This window comes from Anolis sagrei, chromosome Y (genome assembly GCF_037176765.1).
Source record: "Anolis sagrei isolate rAnoSag1 chromosome Y, rAnoSag1.mat, whole genome shotgun sequence".
Taxonomy (NCBI): Eukaryota; Metazoa; Chordata; class Lepidosauria; order Squamata; family Dactyloidae; genus Anolis; species Anolis sagrei.
This window is the reverse complement of record NC_090035.1, coordinates 25,491,687-25,497,774: the sequence shown is the minus strand read 5'-3', so window position 1 is coordinate 25,497,774 and position 6,088 is coordinate 25,491,687.

Here is a 6,088-nt window from a genome sequence, read left to right as displayed (position 1 = left end):
TCCATGACCGAGCATTTCTTCCTAATGTTTGGGAGGGGGGATATTTTATCTTGATCATGGCCTTTCTGGGGGAGGAGGGCCTATTAAATTTTCATCGGCCGCTGCCTGCTTCTCCTTGGGTCCCTTGGGTCCCTTGGAAGACTTCAGCTGAGCACTCGGAACAGATGGGCTTTTGACATTTGGAAGCTGTCTCTTTGCAACACACACCTTTTCGAAAAACAGCGCTTGGGGCCAAGCCTTTAATTTTCACTCCTGTTTCAAAGGCTCCTGTGGGGAGAAAGACTTCTGGCTCGGAAAAGCCTTATGTTTACGGTGCAGGTGATGCAATGTGATAAGTATTCCCAGAGGTGCATCTACACTGTCGAATTGATGCGGTTTGGCCCCACTTTAACTGCTGTGGCTCTCTGCGATGGAATCCTGGGAGCTGTGGTAGCGCAATGCCTTTTGCCTATTTTGCAAAATGAATGCAATTTAAACTGCGCAGCTCATTGGTATGTGTGAAGGAGTTGTTAAACTGCTGCCACCAATTGTAACAATGACCGTTTTAATGCCACCGAATGCCACCAATTGTGAAGGTGCGCGTGGTAAAGCACCCACTGCCACCTAATCTATGAGGGAAGCCGGGCAACGATCAATATCAACCTAGGAGCTATTTTATAAAGGGACTGTTAATTACAGAAGGCTTTATTCACTTGATGGCGTAGCGTTTACTTTCTTGGCTTGACTTTACTATTGCAGGCTGTTCAACTTAGGAGAAACTGTATCAGGCAAGGCTTGAGGAAAACCGTAACAAGTTTATTTTAACAGGAGTATAACAATGTATAACTGTTCTTCAAAAGAGGCACAAATCTTGATGGATACATTGGAAAGGTTTCATGAGTAAACTCAGGCAAACACTTCATAAGGTTTCACAGCTGGCACAACAGGCTTAAACCCAGCCAAACCTTGATTCTTAATTCAGAATCAACAACCCCCTGTACCGGGTCCTTCTCTGCAACCACTTGGTCACCAATTGATTCCCTGAATCTCCACCAAGAGATTCAGTCTTTCCCTATAGCACACTGGCTACAGACACATTCCCTGAATCTCCACCAAAAGATTCCGTCCACTCAGTAGCTTGCTGGCGTACTGACTGACTCTTTTTTAAAACAGCTGCCCCTGAAGAGGCAGTTGGCTCCGCCCCTGTTGCTATGGCAACTCAGCTAACGCCAAGCCACTCTCTCCAACAAAACATAATCTTACATACTTACCATCCCTAAACCACTGTCCAAACTACACATAACCAAAGGATAAAACTTACACATCGTCACAGTACGGAATCCTATGAGTTGTAGTTTGGCAAGACACTTGCACTTTTGGGCAGAGGAAGGCTGAAGAACTTGGATGCATCTGCACTGTAGAATAAATGCAGTGGAGCCACCACTTTTACGGATACAGAATCATGGAAAATTACAACTTCTATGGCAGTTCAAACTGCATTCATTCTGCAGCGCAGAAGGCACTCTTTGGCAAAAAGAAGGCAAAAGACCTTGCACAACTACAACTCCCAGGATTCCATTGCAGCGAGTAAGAAAGCTAAAGTAGTACTAAACTGCATTAATTTGCCAGTGCAAATGCACCCTAGGATAGTATGTGATGGGTTTACATTACAATCCATAGGTTGAAACAATACAACCGGCTCTTTTGTGGTCATTTATTTCCCTATCCATCTGTCCACTTGGCCACAATGATTTTACTCAATTTTCCAGCAAAGAATGACTAATGGGATCCAAGGATTTAATTTCCGGTGACTTTCTATTCTTGGCTGTTATAGTTTCGACGAAGTTAGAAAAAATTCGGTCCAGGAATATTGTCTTTCGATGCTCTCATCTCTACATTTTCCATACCCAATTTGTCCCTTTGTATTGCTGCAAGAAATGCAGTTCTAGCCCCATCTTCCCCAGTGGGAAGTGCCCGAAACCCTTTTATTAGTCCTCTCACAATCTCCTTCTTGTAAGGTCAGCCTCTTTCTGACCGTCTGCAAATAGGGAGTGAAAAAGAGGTCAGGGTCACTGATAAAGTGTGTTTGCAAAGATCCCAAGTGAGGCTTTCTTCCCAGGGATCAGCCATGCGAAACGTCTCACTCCTTTTTATTGTTTTTAATGGCAGAATTGCATTTTTGGTGTGGACTTGGGAATATCAGAAAGCTGGCTGTTTCGTGCCTGACTTCATCCCATTTGCAGAATGGTACCCAATGTGCCAAATTTAGGAGCGAAAAGGTTTGGCGTTTTGGAGAGGTCTATGGGCACCAAAGAGACCAATCTACCCAAAGAAGCAGTCTCCTTCGGGAGAGATAAAGCAGGGTATAAATAATAATAATAATAATAATAATAATAATAATAATAATACTTACTTACTTACTTAGGCGATCCCTCGTTGGACGAGTAAGATGGTCTTCCATCATGGGTTTCCTTGTGGGTCCGCATGTGGCTGTGGAGCCCTATTCTTGCTCTGCATCTTCTTCCGCAGTGAGGGCATTGGTTTCCAGGTGGAAGGCGGTCCCGGTCGGGGTTGGCTTGATGCGCCTTCCTCCTGGCACGTTTCTCTCTTTCACCCTCCACTTGTGCCTCCTCGAATTCTGCAGCACTGCTGGTCACAGCTGACCTCCAGCTGGAGCGGTCAAGGGCCAGGGCCTCCCAGTTCTCAGTGTCTATGCCAGAGTTTTTAAGGTTGGCTTTGAGCCCATCTTTAAATCTCTTTTCCTGTCCACCAACATTCCGTTTTCCGTTCTTGAGTTCGGAGTAGAGCAACTGCTTTGGGAGACGGTGGTCAGGCATCCGGACAACGTGGCCTGTCCAGCGGAGTTGATGTTGGAGGACCATTGCTTCAATGCTGGTGATCTTTGCTTCCTCCAGCACGCTGATGTTTGTCCGCTTGTCTTCCCAGGAGATTTGCAGGATTTTCCGGAGGCAGCGCTGATGGAATCGTTCCAGGAGCTGCATGTGACGTCTGTAGACAGTCCACGTCTCACAGGCATATAGCAGGGTTGGGAGGACAATAGCTTTATAGACAAGCACCTTAGTATCCCTACGGATGTCCCGGTCCTCAAACACTCTCTGCTTCATACGGGAAAATGCTGCACTCGCAGAGCTCAGGCGGTGTTGTATTTCGGCGTCGATGTTGACTTTGGTGGAGAGGTGGCTGCCAAGGTAGCGGAAATGGTCGACATTTTCTAATGTTACACCACTGAGCTGTATCTCTGGCATTGGAGAGGGGGCGGCTGGTGACTGCTGGAACAGCACTTTGGTTTTCTCGATGTTCAGTGACAGGCCAAGCTTTGTGTATGCTTCTGCAAAGGTGTTGAGAGTGGCTTGTAGATCTTCTTCTGTATGCGCACAGACGACATTGTCATCAGCATACTGGAGTTCTATAACAGATGTTGTTGTGACCTTGGTTTTGGCTTTCAGTCTGCTGAGGTTAAATAGCTTGCCGTCTGTCCGATAGATGATTTCCACTCCGGTGGGAAGCTTCCCATCAACAAGGTGTAGTATCATGGCGATGAAGATGGAGAATAAAGTTGGGGCAATAACACATCCCTGTTTGACACCCGATTCCACCTTAAATGGGTCACTTTGGGAGCCATTGCTATCCAAGACTGTTGCCATCATGTCATCGTGGAGGAGCCGCAGGATGTTCACAAATTTGCTTGGGCACCCGATTTTTTGGAGGATGGTCCAGAGAGCGCTGCGATTCACTGTGTCGAATGCCTTTGCAAGGTCGATGAATGCCATGTACAGAGGTTGGTTTTGTTCCCTGCATTTTTCTTGGAGCTGTCGTGCAGTGAAGATCATGTCCACAGTTCCTCTGGAGGGGCGGAAGCCGTTCTGGGATTCTGGGAGGGTGTCTTCTGAGAGGGGCAGAAGGCGGTTTGCAAGGATTCTTGCGAGGATTTTTCCAGCAGAGGTTAGAAGGGAGATACCTCGATAGTTTCCGCAGTCTGTTCTTTCCCCTTTTTTGAAGAGGGTGATGATGGTGGCATCCTTGAAGTCTGCTGGGATTTTCTCGGTCACCCACACTTTTTCTATGAGCTGGTGGAGTTGGTGTGTCAGCGCAGGTCCTCCCTCTTTAAAGATTTCAGCAGGGATCCCATCTGGTCTGCTGGCTTTGTTGTTCTTTTGTTGGCTGATGGCATTGCTGACTTCTTCCAAACTAGGCAGTGCTGCAAGCTCATCCCTGGTTTGTTGTTGCGGGATTTGTGAGAGGACCTCTTCGGCCACACTGGAGCTGCGGTTTAGGAGGCTTCGGTAGTGTTCTTTCCAACGTAGTGCAATTGACTTTTGGTCCTTCAGGAGTAATAATAATAATAATAATATAATAATAATATAATATAATAATAATAATAATAATAATAATCAACATCATCATCATCATCATCATCTGAACGGTCAAGAGGGCATAAGGTCAAGGAAATAGTCCAGGTGTCCAAAAGGCGAGAAGACAAGAAAGCATCAAATGTTTCCATTCTAGGGGTCCCTAAAGGACATCCATCCCCTTGCTACTATACAGGAACACAGTATCCAAACTTTTCCATCCAGCCTCATTTGAAGTTATTATTATTATTATTATTATTATTACTACTACTACTACTACAACTACTACTAAGAATAATAAAAATAATAATAATAGGAGACTCCAGAGGCCATCCAGTCCAATAATATGTAGCATAATACTTACTGTATATACTCAAGTATAAACCTAGTTTTTCAGCCCTTTTCTAAGGCTGAAAAAGTCCCCCTTGGCTTATACTCGAGTCAAGGTTATTTATTATTTTACTCTGTTATTATAATTATAATTATAATTATTACATTTATCATTTTACTCTATTATTTGAAACACAAAAAGATTAGGACACAGCAAACAAGGTCACTCTGCTGGCTGTTGTATTGGATCATACGTTGGACACTTCCCAAGTGTCTAGGACTGTGTGATATATTGCTGAATAATGTGTGCAGATCCCAGTAGGGTGGCCTTTTGCAGTTGACAGATGGTAATTTTGTAATTGCCAATTGTGTTTAAGTGCAGGCCAAGATCTTTAGTGTGATGATCATTTTACTCTATTATTATTATTATTATCATCATTACTAGTACTACATTTATTATTTTACTCTATTATTACTGGAACACACCACACTAAAACAGTGGATGTGGCTCTTAATGAGACATGCCGCATTATCACGGGGTGTCTGCGCCCTACACCACTGGAGAAATTACACTGCTTAGCTGGTATTGCACCACCTGACATCCGCCGGGAAGTTGCAGCCAATAGTGAAAGGACCAAGGCAGAGACATCTCCAGCTCATCCCTTGTTTGGGTATCAACCAGCACGTCAATGACTTAAATCAAGAAATAGTTTTCTTAGATCTACAGAGACACTCGCTGGAACACCTCAGCAAGCAAGAGTTCAAAAGTGGCAGGCTCAAACCCAGCACCTCAATCCATGGGTGATACCAGATGAGAGACTCCCCCCTGGGCACACAGAAGACTGGGCGACTTGGAAGGCGCTGAACAGACTGCGCTCTGGCACCATGAGATGCAGAGCCAATCTTAAGAAATGAGGCTACAAAGTTGAGTCCACGACATGCGAGTGTGGAGAAGAGCAAACCACTGACCACCTGCTGCAATGCAACCTGAGCCCTGCCACATGCACAAGGGAGGACCTTCTTGCGGCAACACCAGAGGCACTCCAAGTGGCCAGATACTGGTCGAAGGACATTTAATCAGCTACCAAGCTTGCAAAATTTGTGTGTGTTTTTTTAAAAATCTGTTTGTTTTGTTCTGTTAGAAATGTAATACAATGTTCTGGTTACGGATGACACGATAAATAAATAAATACTGTTATTATTACATTTCCATTAATTTACTGTGTTATTATTATTATTATTATTATTATTACATTTATTATTTTACTCTCTTTATTATTATTGGAAGGATGCGTAAGCACATTTACAATGAAGAAAGTTAGAACAATGGTTTAATAAGAGTTCTGCAGTCTTATCTTAAATTACAGTTTTACGTAAATATTCAAAAACATTTAACCTACTAATGATAT